Below are 16240 nucleotides of genomic sequence, written 5' to 3'. Positions count from 1 at the left end.
CGGGGCTTGAACTCATGATCTGTGAGATCATGACCTGAGCCAAGAACAAGAGTTGGACGCCTAAGCGACGGGGCCACCCAGGCGCCCCTCTCTTAGACTGTTAAGAGAAGTATTTAACAGTACTGTCCACTTCTTCATTTTTGGGTTACTCTTCTTCTAGTTTCTATGACACCACCCTATCCCAGGTCTCTTCCTTCCTTTCTAGTCGCTTCTTGATGTCATTTGCAGTTCCATCTTCCTCTAACCAGCCACTGGGTGATGAAGTGGCTGCAGGCTGGTTCTAAGTCTTCTCTTCTCACTTTGTATTCTCTCTCTATCTGGATCCATGGTTCTAATTCCCATCCATGTGACATCAGTGACAACATTTTATCCCTAACAATTGTATCTAGTAAGCTCCACGCCATGTGTCCAGATGCCTTCTTAACATTTTGTACTGGTCAGGGTTCTTAGCTGCACACAGACTGGCCTTGGCTGATTTAAGCAGAAATGGATGGATTAAAAGTTCACAGAGTCCCAGGCAGAGCAGAGCACAGGGGTTGGAGCCTACACTAAACAGGCAGAAACAATAGCCAAGTCAGATCGCAGGGCTGGCCTGGTGAGGATACCAGCACTGCTCTCAGCAGAGACATGGCGGCTGGCACCACCGATAGCACTAGCTCTGGACAGTGGGTGCGGCCACTAACAGGCTGCCACGATAGCACCAGGAGATACTGCCTTGCTGCAGCTGTTACCACTGCACGAAAAGCTTCTTTGAGGTCCCTGCTTCTTGGTGTCCTAGCTCTCTCTTCAAAGTCCCTGGTGCATGCATCCGATGATTAAAGAGAAGTCCACGGGCACTGTCCTAGCTGCAGGGACTCTGGGAGAGCAAGACCCTGGCATTTCCAGATTCTACTGCAGAAGGCAGAATCAACCTCTCGCCAATTAATCATAACATAAGGAATTCTCCAAATATATAAATGAGTTTCAGAAGCTATGACGGGGAAGGCGAGGGGGAAAAAGCTCCCATTACTTCTTCCTTGGAACAAAGAGTGTATCACCTTATCTGATGTGCTCTCTTGAACAAGTTTGTAGAACTCCTTTGCATGTTTTAATTAATGAAGGCTGAAATAAAACCTTTTGCTATAAAAACGCCCAGGTCTTTCTTGGAGAATCTTCAACGGGGATGCTTGCAGAGTAGCCTGAGTACATTCAACCCTTCTGATAACTTACAGTGCTTTTCAAACAGGTTTCCGTTGACCTGTTCAGAATGTGAGGAAATGCAGCTCAAGAGCAAAACACCTCTAGGGTAATATGTTAGTGACATTAAGGGATAGTTGTGGAGAGTCTGGATCCCTCTCATAGAGCATACGATCCTCAAAATGCATAGCTAATCGTTGGAACTAAGGCAATAAACTTCGCCTGATATGACTATGACATAGGAGAGGAAGCCATGGAAAAACTAAAGGTTTTAACATTTCCCCCCTAGTTTTTATTACATCACAGTGCTTTTCGGTACCTGACCCAGCGTAAGGAACTAGAAACGAACCTAGAGAATTCGTGTTTCTGCAGTTGCAGTGAAAATGAAGTGATTTCAGGTTTTAGAAATATTTAACCTGTTTGTACCTAAAGTCATAAATAATATGTCCTCAGAAAGTCCTGATGTACAATGAATCTTTGCATTCAAAAACACAAAACCTGCTATTTTTACTAGTTTCATATTTTCTCTGAACTTAAGCAAGAATTATTTTCCCTTATCTCAGACTCTCTGGGCTTTCCTCTTCAAATAAAACGCTTGTGACCTGTAGACGTTTAGAAAAAGGTTATCCCCGACCAAAACAAGTGCTTCAATAAAGGGAAAAATTCTGTGGAAATCGCTTACATTTGACGTTGCTAAACTTAAGTACAATACTGTCACATGTACTTATACAGTAATTGTGGGCACGCCTAAGTCCCTCCCTCTTTCCTAAACCAAATTCCCCAGATCCTAGAAATCCAGCCCTTCTGCCCTCCGGAGGCGCCTTTCCCAACGTAAAGTACAATTTTAAATTTCAGCTCTTGACTAAATAATGATTCTGTAGTCAACTGCCAGGGAACCCGGGCACCCCAGAGCCTCTGGAGGGTGCAGCGGGGTGTAGGCAAGGGCAGGGGGAGTGGGCGAAGCTGCTGGTTGGTGCCTGAAATCTGTGCGTTGCCCCTTTAATTGTGTCCCCAGCCCTCGGGCGTTTCTGTCCAACGCCCACGTCAGCAAATACCTTTTGTTTCTCTCACGTTGGGGCTACTTGTTTTAGGGCGCAAAGCAGCGGCTTCGCAAGTGGGTATTTCCCCTGCCGAGGACCGGGAATCCTCCCCGAGCCCGCGCGCGCGACCCGCCGGTGCGCCGCGGCCCGCGGTAAGTGGCTGCGCGCGGCGCGGGCAGAGGGCGGGCGGGGCGTCGGGGCTGCCGGGACGGGCCGCGAGCCTCGCTGCGGGCGGAGGGCGGCGGCGGCGGGATGCGGGCCCGGGCGCGGCGCCCCGAGACGTCCCCGGGCCGGGGGAGCGGCGGGAGGCGCAGAGGCGGGCGGGCGCCATTTGCAGCCCCGGGCGCAGCGGCGGCGGCGCGCCGGTTCCGAGGGGCCGGGGACGGTCACAAAGGCGGCGCGGGCGGCTGGCGGCGGGGGCCCCCTCCTCCCCTCCCCGGCCTCGGGGCGGCGGCCCGCGGGGAGAGGCGGGCGGCGCCGGGGCGCACCGGCTCCGGAGCCCCGAGGCCGCCCTTCTCCGCGGCCGCCCGGCCGCCCCGCCCGGCCAGCCCCCCTCCTGCGCGCCCGGGAGGGGCTGCGGGACAATGGCCGCGCCGTCGCCGCCCGCGCCCGCCGCGCCGCCCGCCAGCCCGGGCCCGGCCCGACCGCGGCGCGGGGAAAGGCGGGAAGGCGCGCGGAGCCTCCTGGCGGCGGCGGCGGCGGCGGCGGGAAGGCGGCGCGGGGACGGCGCCCGGCGTGTGCGGAGCCGTCGGGCGCCGCGGACTCCCGGAGGGTCGGCGGCCGGCCGGGCTCGGGCTGCGCGGCGAGTGACGGGCGGCCCGCCCAATGGGGCGGCGGGGGGCGGGCGGGCCGGGGTCCCGGAGCTGCTCCCCCGCGCCCCGGGCGCTTCCTCGGGAAGGTGGCTCCCTGGGCAGTAGTCCGAGTTTCTCCTCTAGCCTCCATCCTTTGCTTTTATGTCGTGATGCAACAGATCCGGGGTCAGAACCGAAGGCCGACTTGCTACACCTAACACATATTGAGCCATAATTATTGGCTAATGACGGAACCGCACAAACGCACCTTCTCTCCGTGTAGACTGTCTCTTTTGTAAGTTAGCGGTTTGGCCCCTTCCCCTTCAAATGTGCTTCTTTAGCCTGGGTTGTGCTCCTAGGCAGATTCAACATCTTTCCAAGAAGTGTTAGGTTTTCGTTCTCTCTTAAAAAAAAAAAAAGAAAAAGAAAAAGAAAAGACACAATTGATATATAACATTTTGTGTTTTCGTTTAAGACGTCTTTGGAAGCAGTAGATTCCCACCTAGTGGGTTTCTAACTACACATGTCAGTATTCTGTTCTCCGTAAACGTTTCTATTTGTGGAACTTTATTTAGTAAATGGAGTGCCTTCACCTATATGAATTATTTCACTTAATTTCACATAGAACAGCCACCCCGTCAGGTCGATGGTTATTACACTTTCTAGATGAGGAAGTGCATTATGTGCAGAACGTAAGCGTTAAACCAGAAGGTGAGCGATGGCAGCCTCCCAACGCCCTTGTCTCCTGTTCTTGTTCTTCGTTCCCTCCTAAAGGCACCTCCAGAGTCTTCTGGAAAGCAAGTTGGTCACTTTGCTTTCCTGCTCGGAAAACCTTCATTGATCTTTATCAGAAAAAGAAAAACAGGGGCGCCTGGGTGGCTTAGTCGGTTGAGCGTCCGACTTTCGCTTAGGTCATGATCTCGCAGTTCGTGGGTTCGAGCCCCGCGTCGGGCTCTGTGCTGACTGCCAGCTCGGAGCCTGGAGCCTGTTTCAGTCTGTGACTCCCTCTCTCTCTGACCCTCCCCTGCGCACGCTGTCTCTCTGTCTCTCCTAGAAATAAATAAAACATTAAAAAAAAATTTTTTAAAAAAAGAAAAACAAAAAAACCCCCTCCAAAATCCTAAGCAGAAGAACCAAGGCTCAAACTTCCTCTCTAGGCTGATCCTCTCTAGTGTGGGTGGGTTTGTGGAATCCCTGAAGCAAGATAGCCCGTGATCAGATATGGTATCTTTATTCCTGGGAATCTCCCTGGCCACACCAGTGGTAAATGGAAAGTGAGACTAACCTCCAGCCCTTGGCCAAATAGGCATGGTTGGGTTAGACTATAAGATATCGACAGAAGGCATCCTGAATCTCTGGGCTCCTTCCAGGTCATGTAGATTTCTGATCCCATGATACTTGATTCATCCTTTATAATTTCAGTCTTATTTTCTATAATAAAACTGGGTTTCTGCTTAATAGGCTTAATCCTTTCAGTGACATAACTCTGTTTATAATATTTAAAGGGTTTGATGTAAGCTTTTTGATCCCCTTAAGGGTAATGTTTGTCACTTCTTTGCCCAAAATTGGTCAGTGCCTCCCCATATTCAGTGGTTCCCCATTCTACTCCTATTAAAAGCCAAGGCCTTGTAAAAGTCGGACCCATGATGTCTTCCCTGCCGCACCATCTGCTCTTCCTTTCTGACTCCATTTCTCATTGCTCTCTCCGTCCCTTGTTAATGTTCCTCCAGTCTTCCTCGCTTGCGCCTCCTCAGAGCCTTTGCCCTTCATCTCCCGGTTTGGAACCCTCTTCCCCTAGATACCACATGACTGTCTCACCTCCTTTGGACCTTACTTAAATGCCAACTTCTCACTGAGACTTTCCCAGCTATGGTTTTGATTCTCTTACACATTTTAATACTTATTTCGAAATCTTACCAGGGTTAAAAGATGTTCATTCACCAAAGAATACAGTCACCGTGCTACTTAGCTCAAATTCTTTATGACTTGGATATTTGCTAAGGAGGCTTATGAGATTTATTTTGGTGACCCTGATGGGACACATTAAATTCTAGATTAATGATTATATATCTTAAAAGAGATGGTCTTCTAGCCTACAGTCTTAATTCACTGTACTCTTTACCTAAATCTTCAATCATGAAATACGTGTTTTTTCCTTCTATTCCAAGGACACTTGAACTTTGGTTCCTAAAGCATGGAATTGACTTTTCCATTCACCTGTTTAAAGATCTTTCAACTGAATGGGACTCTAGATTTCTTTAATATTCTTAGGATTTTATAGATATTTAACTTTCTATTTTATAGATGTCTAACAGATTTCCAGTTGAATTTGGGATGTACCGCATGAGTTCATATAATTTGCTGTTTCAACTTAGAAGGTCAATCTACCGAGAGAAGAACATTTGAAACGTATTACCCATTTCCATATTTTGAAAATAACTTAAACCCTTCTAAACGATGTGAGTACAATTATGAGTGCAGGTTATGTTAATGTCCTGTGGGTGTAAATATTACCAAGTTGTACCTGAATCCAGTTTATGGGACAATTCCTATTTTCCTGTAAAAGTTGCTGGTTTTGCTCCTTCCTGTGTCTCTACTGCCTGTCTTAGTTCAGTCCATGTCTTGCTTTGACCATTTCATTGAGCTTTAAATTGGTCTCCCTGGGCCTGCCTCTCCCACATTTTGTCTTCCATGCTGCTCAGGTTTTCTTCTGGCCACGCAAACAGAATCCTGGTAACAATAATACATGATATTTATTGAGCCTTTGCTGCATGCCCCGTCTTATGCATATGCTATGGAGAGAAGAGTGCAAGACTCGGGTGTTGGTTTGGGGTCAGTCAGCCAGAATTCCAGTCTCTGTTCATTCACTTGCTCCTGTGCAGTCTTGGAAGTTTTTAAAAATTTTCTGCACACCTTGGTTTCTTTATATAATGTGGATCGCAGCTTGAGGCTGTTGTGAGGACCACAGTAAGATAAGTGTACAGTGTTTAGCACAGTGCCAAGTAAACATTCAAATTTAGCTATTTTGTGGCACCTGGGCATCTCAGGCAGTTGAGTGTCGGACTTTTGATTTTGGGTCAGGTCATGATCCTAGGGTCGTGGGATTGAGCCCCCATGTTGAGTCCCCAGCGCAGAGCCTGCTTGAGTCTCTCTCTCTCTCTCTCTCTGTCTTCCTCTCTTTCTCTGCCCCTCCCCCCTGCTTGTGCACGCTCTCTGTCTCAAAAAAAAAATAATAAGCTGTTTTTATTGAGGTATAACTTATAGGTCATAAAATTCACCTGTTTAAATTGTGTGTAATTCAGTGGTTTGTAGTGTATTCATAGAGTTGCACAACCATTACCACCCTCAAATTCCAGAACATTTTCACCATAGTATAAAGAAACCTCAATACCATTAGTAGTCACTCCCCATAGCTGCATCTCCCTAGATCTGTGACAACAGGTTGTCTCTATCATCTGCCCATTCTGGACGTATCTTTTATTAAAATTTTTAAATATTTATTTATTTTTGAGAGAGAGAGAATGAGAGAGAGAGTGTGAGTGAGAGAGGGGCAGAGAGAGGAAGACACAGGTCTGAAGCAGGCTCCAGGCTCTGAGCTGTCAGCACAGAGCCTGATGCAGCACAGAACCCCAACGCTTGGCTCCACGGCACGAACCGCAAGATCATGACCTGAGTGGGATGCTCAACAGAATGAGCCACCCGGGTGCCCCTTATTTATTTATTTTTTAATGTTTGTTTATTTTTGATAGAGAGAGCCAGAGTATGGGCAGGGGAGGGGCAGAGAGAGAGAGAGAGGGAGACCAGAATTCAAAGCAGGCTCCAGGCTCTAAGCTGTCCACACAAAGCCCTATGTGGGACTCAAACTCACAGACCATGAGATCATGACCTGAGCTGAAGTCAGATGCTTACCCGAGTGAGCCACCCAGGTGCCCCATGTTTTCACGGTTCATCACTGTTGTAATCATGTACCAGTACTCTGTACCTTGTTAAGGCTGAATAACTTTCCATTGCATGCATATTCCATTTTCCCCTTGATGGACATTTGGGTTGTTTCCACCTTGTAGCTATTCTGAATAATGCTGCTATAAACATTTGTATACAGTTTTCTGTGGGGACATATGTTTTCATTTCTCTTGGATACATACCTAAGCGTGGGATTGCAGGGTCCCATGGTAACCCTGTGTTTGTTTCATCATTTGAGGGACTGTCAGACTGCTTACCAAAATGGCCGCATCATTTCACATTCCCACCATTAGCGTCTGAAGGTTCTGATTTCTCCACGTCCTGCCTAACACTTGTTATTTGTGTGTGTGTGTGGATGCGTGTGTCCGTGTTTATTGTAGCGATCCTAGTGGATGTGAAGTGGTATCTCACTGTGATTTTGATTTGCATTTCCCTAATGGCCAATGATGTTAAACATATCTTTATGTGCTTATTGCTATTTGTCTTAATTTATTTCTTATTGCTATTAATCTTATTTATCTTAGCTATTATCTTATTTAATCCTCTTAACAGACTTCCTTAGAGCCTCTTAACAGTCAATTTCCTCATTTTACAGAGAAGAAACTGACGTGTAAAGTAGCCTAAGTCATGCAGTCACTGGTAGACCTATAATCATGTCAGTCTTCCAGTCCTTCAAAAGTGCCCCGAACCTGCAAAAGTAGAGGGGCCTTAGGATCTGGTGCTTACATACTTTTCTTTTTTTTATCCACTATCCCTCCACAGGCCTTAAGTCTCTAGCCACAGCAACTTTTTTATCATCCCTGAAGAGGGCATGCTGTTGAGTACCTGTAAAGTGCCTTTGCCCTTGGGCTGTATCTGGAATGCCCTTTGGGTCCTCTTTTTCATGAATGAACTTTTACTCACCCTCCAAATAATAAAGAAAATACAAAATATAAAGAGAAATAAACAAATTAACCTGCACTTACCTCCGAAAACCTTTGTGGCTGGTGTGAGGGAGACAAGAGAGAGGAGGGTTATTGTGAAGGACGGCTTTCACTATCACTAACGGAATCACTGCTACCTATTGACTCAATGGAATCTTTTTCTTTTTGTGCAACTTTAACAAGGAACCTAGCCAGTGACACTTGCTTTTGCCTCCTTTTGATGATTTCGCGGAAATGTGACATTGCATTGTCATTAAACGGATTCATCGCTGACACTGCTACTGCCTTATTCAGGTGGTGCTTTTCTACAAAATTTTGCACTGTTTCCCACATTTTACACATCTCCCTAATCTGATTTGAAGTGAGGGATCCCGCTGCCTTTTTCTCCTCCTCCTCTGCAGACAGGATGCAGACAGAGACTTCTTATAAAATCTTGCAGTTTTGGCTACCGCATACCTCGTTTCTACTTCTCAATGATTTCCTTCTTAACTTCTACCGTACTCATCTTCTTCTTACATCCTTTCTTTTCAACCTTTTTCTGCATGGGGGCCGTTGTATAGCTTACACAGATGTTGACTACTGTACAGTATTAATAAACTCTTGTCATCTACTGTATTTAATGTAACTGGCAGTAAGGCAGCAGAGGAAAGGGTCTCTATCTGCAGGCAGCCTGACCTAGAATGAAGCAAAGCATTCCTAAGCTGACTCTTGGATGGAAAAGCAAAGGATTGTCCATAGGTGCTGTGAAGTGACAAAAAATACACCAGTGCCACTTGTGGTCACCTCCCAGCGTTCTGAAAAATCACTGATTTCTGTCAAACACTGCGGCCTGAGACCAATCATCTGAACATGGGAGATGATTACCGACAATCCCACAGTGAGAGAGAAAGCTCAGACCTATTGGCTCAGTTGTGATCATGTGATGTTCAGCGTCGTATACTGCTTGTATTGCAAGACAGCACTCGTTTATCAAGTTAATGTTTATTAGGAATGTTTGTTCGTCTTGCAGAACAAGTCACTCGCAATCCAAGGTTTTATTGTATTTTTTTCATTGTATTGTAACTTTGTTTGAAAGTTTCTTTCTTTCTTTCTGTCTCTCTCTTTCCTTGACTCTCTGTCTCCATGTAGATAGTGTGGTGTTCCAGAGCACCGACCTTTGACATCTCATCATCTTTGTATTCCCAGAGCCAGAGAGAGCCTGACACAGATTTGGTGCTCAATAAATATGTATCAAATAAATACATTTACCCTTTCAGTTTGAATATCTTTCCTTCTCATAAAAATAGAATAAAAGAGTTTTGCTTTAAGAAAATTGGAAAAGGGGCGCCTGCGTGGCTCAGTCACTTAAGCATCTGACTTCGGCCCAGGTCATGATCTTGCAATTCATGGGTTCGAGCCCCGCGTCGGGCTCTGTGCTGACAGCTCAGAGCCTAGAGCCTGCTTTGGATTCTATGTCTCCCTCTCTCTCTCTGCCCCTCCCCGGCTCATGCTCTATCTCGCTGTCTCGTAAAAGATGAATAAACATTAAGAAAAAAAAAAGAACATTGGAAAAGAAAGCGTATAGAACTGTATGGAGTTCAGAACAGGGTGAAAGTATTCAATCAAAGGTTGAAGTTGCTCTCTTTCCATTGTTTTTCTAACCCTTCAGAAAGTCTCCACTACTGTTGAGTCCTTGGCCCTCAGCAGCATCTGAACCATCTAGGGTCCAACAAACACCTTGTGTCCGTGTCAGTTCCCTCTGTCTCACTGGTTCTGTTGGACAAGGTGCAACATAAGGTTTTTATGGTTCCAGAATATTTGGGAGAAGCTTTATTTCAAGATCTACAATGTAGTTTACATCAACAGAAGATACCAGCAAACCCAGACAAACAAACAAACAGGGAAGGGGGATGCGTGAGTGGTTCAGTCAGCTGAGCATCCGACTCTTGATTTCGGCTCAGGTCATGATCCTGGGGTTGTGGGATTGAGCCCTGCATCAAGCCCTGCATCAAGCCCTGTGTGGGGCTTCACAATTAGCATGGAGCCTGCTTAAGATTATCTATCTCTCTCCCTCTGTCCTTCCCCTCCCCCCCCCGCCAATCGCTCTGGCTCTCTCTTTCTCTAAAAAAAAAAAAAAGAAAAGAAAAATAAAAATGAAGATACTAGCAAACCAGCCAAGGCTATAATTTAATCTAAGGCCTTTTTTTTTTTAAATTTTTTAAGACCTTCTTCATATGGACATTAAAATAGTATTCTATACTACACGGCAATGAGAAAGAATGAAATCTGGCCATGTGTAGCAACATGAATGGAACCTGAGGGTGTTATGCTGAGCGAAATAAGTCAGGCAGAGAAGGACAACTACCATATGTTTGCATGTATAGGAGGATTAGGAGGAACTTAACGGAGGATCGGAGGATCGTTGGGGAGAAGAATGGGGGAAACAGTGGGGGAGAGGGAGGGAGGCAAACCATGAGAGACTCTTGTATACTGAGAACAAACTGAGGACTGATGGGTGTGTGTGTGGGGGGGTGATGGGCATGGAGGAGGGCACTTATGGGGATGAGCACTGGGTGGTGTATGAAAACCAACTTGACAATAAACTATTTTAAAAAAATAGTATTCTAAGCCTGAACACTAAAATTTTAACTTTCAGATTGTAAATCTTATGGAGAGTACAAATCCTATTCTCCTGAAATCTCTGTGATAACAGTTTAAAAATCTAAATAACAAAACAAGCTAAGTGTTAACAGATGGATGGGTATGAAGATGTGAGATATACATGTAGATATAGATACAGATACATAAAATGGAGTAATATTCAGCCATTAAAATGAAAGAAATACTGTCATTTGCAACAACATGGATGGACCCAGAGGGCATAATGCTAAGTAAAATAAACCAGATAGAGAAAGACTAATACTACATGTTATCACTTATGTGTGGAATCTCAAAAAAAAAAAAAAAAAGTGAAACTCCTACAAACGAGAAAAGTGGTTGTGATGGGCTGGAGGGTGGAGGAGATAGGGAGAGGTTGGTAAGAGGGCATGGGCTTTCAGCTATAAGGTGAATAAGGTCTGAGGATCTAATGTATAAACATGGTAGCTATAGTTGATAACTCTGTATTGTCTAATTGAAATTTGCTGAGGGAGTAGAACTTAAATGTTCTTACCAAAAAACAAAAACAAACCCCAAGTCCCCCTCAAAACCAATGACAAATATGTGAAGTGACAGATTTGTTAATCAACTAGATGGAGAGAATCCTTCCACAGCGAATATGTATATCAAATCACCACGGCGTACCCTTTAAATATCTTAGTTTTGTCAATTGCATGTTCCTGAAGCTGAAAAAAATCTGAATAGCAAACACCTAGGTTCCTAGAGCATAATTAATAAGGTAACATTTGAAATGGGAAAATGGCAACAATTGTTTATAAATTATTTATTTAAAACAATTTTTAAGGTTTATTTATTTTTGATAGAGAGAGAGAGAGAGAGAGAGGCAGAGCATGAGCCAAGAAGGGGCAGAGAGAGAGAGGAAGACAGAATCTAAAGCAAGCTCCAGGCTCTGAGCTGTCAGCACAGAGCCTGACATGAGGCTCAAACCCACAACCGTGAGATCATGACCTGAGCTGAAGTCTGGTGCTTAACTGACTGAGCCACCCGGGGGCCCCAACAATTGTTTTTAAAAAATAGCTCTTCCTTAGGGCAAGGTCTACAATGTAGCTTTAACTAGTTACTCGGTGAGAATGGAGTTTGCTATCTTCACATACACTGGGGTTTTGGAAAGATCACTCTGGGTACACAAATATGATGGACCCAGTCACATTTTTTTCTGTGTGCACCTTTGTACAAGTTAGCATTTTACAGGCCACAAGAAAATGTATGGTAGGAAAATTATAAAATGTTTACATTTTCAGGGGCACCTGGGTGGCTCAGTTGGTGGTGGAACGTCGACTTCAGCTCAGGTCATGAGCTCACAGTCTATGGGTTTGAGCCTGCGTCAGGCTCTTTGCTGACAGCTCAGAGCCTGGAGCCTGCTTCCGTTTCTGTGTCTTCCTCTCTCTCTAACCCTCCCCTGCTGGCACTCTCTCTCTATCAAAAATAAACATTAAAAAAAAAAAATTCTTTTTAACGTTTACGTTTACATTTCCTACTCAGTTAAAAAATGTTTTAAAGTGGTCTGCATAATTAATAATAGTGATTTTATTATTGTTATTACTATAATCATAGTTACTAACATCTGTCAAGGGCTTGTTATAATCCGGTCACTGTTGTAAGCACATTGCTTAGATGATCTTCTCATTTACTCTGTCCTGTAACTTTAAAAGGTATTATTATTATTAGTCCATTTCATAGAATGAGAAACTGACTTCCTGTGTTGTCTAGCTTTGTGTGGCAGAGCCAGAATTGGACCTGGATAGTCTGATTCCAGAGCCTGTGCCCCTGACCACACTACCCAGTACCACTGCTCACAGACAGACTACTCACCCTTCTGCTTAAATTTTAAGGCAAGTGGTGACCTAATATGCCATCTGGGCCCAGTTGCAGGGAAAAGACACCACACTCGTGTTTTAATTTGTTTTCTAAAGGGAATTGAGTGCTTACAAAATCCCTGGAAAGGCCGGGAGGAATGGGCTCCAGGCTGGGCCTGCAGAAATCATTGCCAGAACCAGACTGCCTAGCAGGTCCTCGAGGGGAAGGCGTCAGGAGGCCACCACTGGCACTGCTGAGTTCCAGATGGCATTGCTAACTGCAGTTCAAGGGTCAAGAGATTGCCATCCCCACACTGCCCCTCAGCCCCCACCAACTGGTGACGGTTGTCTCCGGCAAACTGATCTCTGAACGGCCATGAGTGAAGCTCTGGAGACTGGAAGGCTGCTGCAGGAAAATCCGGGGTTTCCATCAATGTGCTTGCCAGCAGCAATGCCTAAGCAGCAGAAGGATGGTCCCCGCCTCACTTCTGCCTTCCAAGTCTCACGGAAGAAAGTCCGATGGATGGACCCCATTTCACATGGGGAAACAACTGCAAAGGAGTCTGGGAAATGTACTTTTTCATTTTCCAAAAGGAAGTAATAAAGGATGCTGAAGATTAATACACTAACTAAGATCTGCTAGGGTAGGGGCACCTAGGTGGCTCAGTCGGTAGGGCATGCGACTCTTGATCTCAGGGTCATGAGTTCAAGCTCCCATGTTGGGCATAGATAGAACCTACTTAAAATATATATATATATGTATATATATATAAAATATTTATATAAAATTAAAAAATATATTAAAAATATCTGTTAGGGTAGAACGTAGTGGTTATCCCTAAAAACGATATTTTATCTGTATGTAAAAACCATTTAGGGCAGAGACTATATTCAGAATCAGTGCTTCAGTGCTCTTTGGGGTGCCTGGGTGGCTCAGTCGGTTAAGTGTCCAACTTCAGCTCAGGTCATGATCTCGCGGTGCGTGGGTTCGAGCCCCAAGTCGGGCTCTGTGCTGACAGCTCAGAGCCTGGAGACTGCTTCTGATTCTGTGTCTCCCTCTCTCTCTGCCCTTCCCCCACTTGTGCTGTTTTTCTCTCTCTCTCAAAAATAAGTAAAACATTAAAAATTTTTGTTTAAAAAGAAAAAGAAATTAGTGCTCTTTAAAAGCCATAGAATTGGGGCTCTTGGGTGGCTCAGTCGGTTAGTGTCTGACTTCAGCTCAGGTCATAATCTCCTGTTTTGGAGGTTCGAGCCCTGCATCAGGCTCTGTGGTGACAGCTCAGAGCCTGGAGCCTGCTTCAAATTCTGTGGCTCCCTCTCTCTCTGTCCGTCCCCTGTTCACATGCTCTCTCTCTCGAAAAAAAAAAAAATATTAAAAAAATTTTTTTTAAGCTATAGAATAAACTTTTGCTTGCCACTGTACAGACCAGTACTAGTTAGTGTGCTGTTAAGTATCTTTGTTGAAATAGTAATGCTATCACAGGAAGTCCCTTTGCTGAGTGTCCTCCTAGCTCACTGGGGCTGGATGATAGATGAGCTTTTAGTGTAGGAAGGAGTTGTTTTCAAAAATTAATAATTTTGTTCCCCCAACTACAATTTTCCTCAAAGATTTTTGTAAGCCTCAAGGCAGCAATGTTTTGAATGGTTTAAGTTGCCAGAATTCAGACCTCCTCGTGAGTGGGTAGTTGATGCAATCATTTTGCTAATTTAAATATATTTGAACAGTTCTCTTTTCTCTGGTGGTGTTTTCAGGTTACTCATTTAAAAATTATTTCACTTTGTTTCCTTCTACTTTCCTGTATTTTCTAAATTTTCTGTAATTACATAATACTTTTATAATAAGAAAAAAGAGACATATTACCTTAAAAAGTGATTCCATTACTTTAGTCAAAAATTTTTTGGCAAGAATTCTTAGCTTAACCGATTGGTCTAGAAAGCATCACGTTCATTTTCCACTGCCTATGGACACCAAGCCTGACCCTCTCTTTGATTAACAAAACTTCATGGCCAGTGAAAAACATAGTCAAACAGATTAAAGAAAAAGTTTTTTGGTAATTAAAAAGGTTTGGAATATAATGAAAACTGAAACATTTACAACATTGTTACAACTGATATTACAAATCGCGGTACACTCGGGACCTTGAGGGGCAGGAAAAAACATTGTGGTACACTCTGGTATAATCTGGCAAATTGAGCAAGTTATAAAAGCTCTGGGTGACTACAGTTAGGGCTTTGTGAACATATGTGGTAGGATTTTTTTTTCCCCCACTTCCCGCAACCATACCGTTTTTCAGAAATGTTGCGTTTTTCAAGTTGAATCTTTAAAGCTCTTCTGTTTGGTTTTCTTGCAAATCATATTAGTGCCACTTGGAGGAAAAGGGTAAATAGGACATGTGTTGCTGTTTTAGTATCTCATCTGCTGGCCTGTCTTCGAACAGCTGTTGTCTAAAGAAGTTTATTTTATTGTGAAAGTTAAAAAGTGTGTCTGCTTTCAATTTGCCATAATACATTTTAATGTCAGAACTCTTCTTGCAGATTTGAATATTAAAGTTTCAGTTAAAGATCCAGATTTATATATTTCCATTAATCAATCATCTCTGCCGATTATCTATTTTTGCCTGCTCCAAAGTGATCCCTGATGAGGGCTACCATGTAATTTATTTAAATCAGTATCTGTGAAGTACCTTAGCAGATGTTTCTGTGTCTTTAATGTAAAAGTACATTGTAAATAGCTATTTGCTCTCTCTACAGGACAAACCTTCATATACAGAGTGTGTTTGACTTGGAATCTTCCCTTTTTTACTCCACTCAATTGACTTAGCAGGGTTTCAAGAGCAGCGTTCATAAATTTGCAGGTATGAACAATTTTAATTCTTGATATTGTACCTAACTTTAATAAACTGATAGAAGGTAGAATTATGCAATTACAGATTTTATATGTCAGAGTATGGATTTATTGCTTGAAAAGCCACTGTATAAAACATTCAGCATTCAGGGGCACCTGGGTGGCTCAGTCGGTTAAGCGTCCGACTTCGGCTCAGGTCATGATCTCGTGGTTCGTGGGTTCAAGCCCCGCATCGGGCTCTGTGCTGACAGCCAGCTCAGAGCCTGGAGCCTGTTTCAGATTCTGTGTCTCCCTCTCTCTGTAACCCTCTCCTGCTCATGCTGTCTCTCTCTCTCTCTCTCAGAAATAAATAAAACATTTTTAAAATAAAAAAAAAAAACATTCAGCATTCTGATTTTCTTGGCCAGGTCTCCCTGTTCACTTATTGCTAAATTTTTAATTCATTGCCTCTCTTGTGTATGTATCTCTTCCATTCTGCCTTAATCAAAGATTCATATTATATTAGAGCTGGAGATTATGTAGACCCATCCCCTCAGTTTGCAGAGAAGGAAATGAAGCCTAGAAAGGTGAAGGTAAAGTCCACGGACATAGAGCTGATTGAGTGGCAGAGCCGGCGTCAGGTCCTTCAGCTCTCCCCCCGACAGCTGTGCGGGAGTATAGCTCAGAAATTACATCCCGCAGGCTTGGAGTCACTGTCTAGGTTAATACCCCTTTCTGTCCAGTGGGGAGAATAATGCCACCTACCTGGTGGGTTGTTGTGTATGAGGATTGAAGAAGACAATATATTGTGCTCCTGCTGTTATTGTCTGTAGCCCTTTTTACTTCTCATTGGGCTGACCCCTTCACTGCTTCTTGACACTCCACACCTCGGCTCACGGTCACAATGCTGTCCTGATTCTCCCGGTAATTTCTGTGACACTGGCTTCTCTTCCCCATCTTGCTCCACAGACGAGGGCACCCCTCCAGGCTCTCATCTCATCCCATGTTTCCCGTGAGCCCCTCCATCTCTATTTACTGACATCTTCTACTTCTCTGTCTTCACGTCTGA

At 44.4% G+C, this 16240-nt stretch overlaps 1 protein-coding gene across 2 annotated transcripts in view; it reads left to right on the top strand.

Annotated features, from left to right (window-relative positions):
• The first annotated feature begins 2021 nt into the window (after nucleotides 1-2021).
• Nucleotides 2022-16240, top strand: part of ZBTB8A (zinc finger and BTB domain containing 8A) — a 71264-nt gene continuing 57045 nt past the window's right edge. For both annotated transcript variants that reach the window (XM_039234116.1, XM_039234107.1), the window contains exons 1-2: nucleotides 2022-2368; nucleotides 15099-15202. The gene's annotated coding sequence lies outside the window, so the exon portion shown is untranslated. The remainder of the gene's footprint in view (nucleotides 2369-15098; nucleotides 15203-16240) is intronic.

Source organism: Hyaena hyaena, unplaced genomic scaffold (assembly GCF_003009895.1).
Source record: "Hyaena hyaena isolate Hyena2069 unplaced genomic scaffold, ASM300989v1 scaffold_3, whole genome shotgun sequence".
Taxonomy (NCBI): domain Eukaryota; kingdom Metazoa; phylum Chordata; class Mammalia; order Carnivora; family Hyaenidae; genus Hyaena; species Hyaena hyaena.
This window is presented reverse-complemented; position numbering and strand designations above follow the sequence as displayed.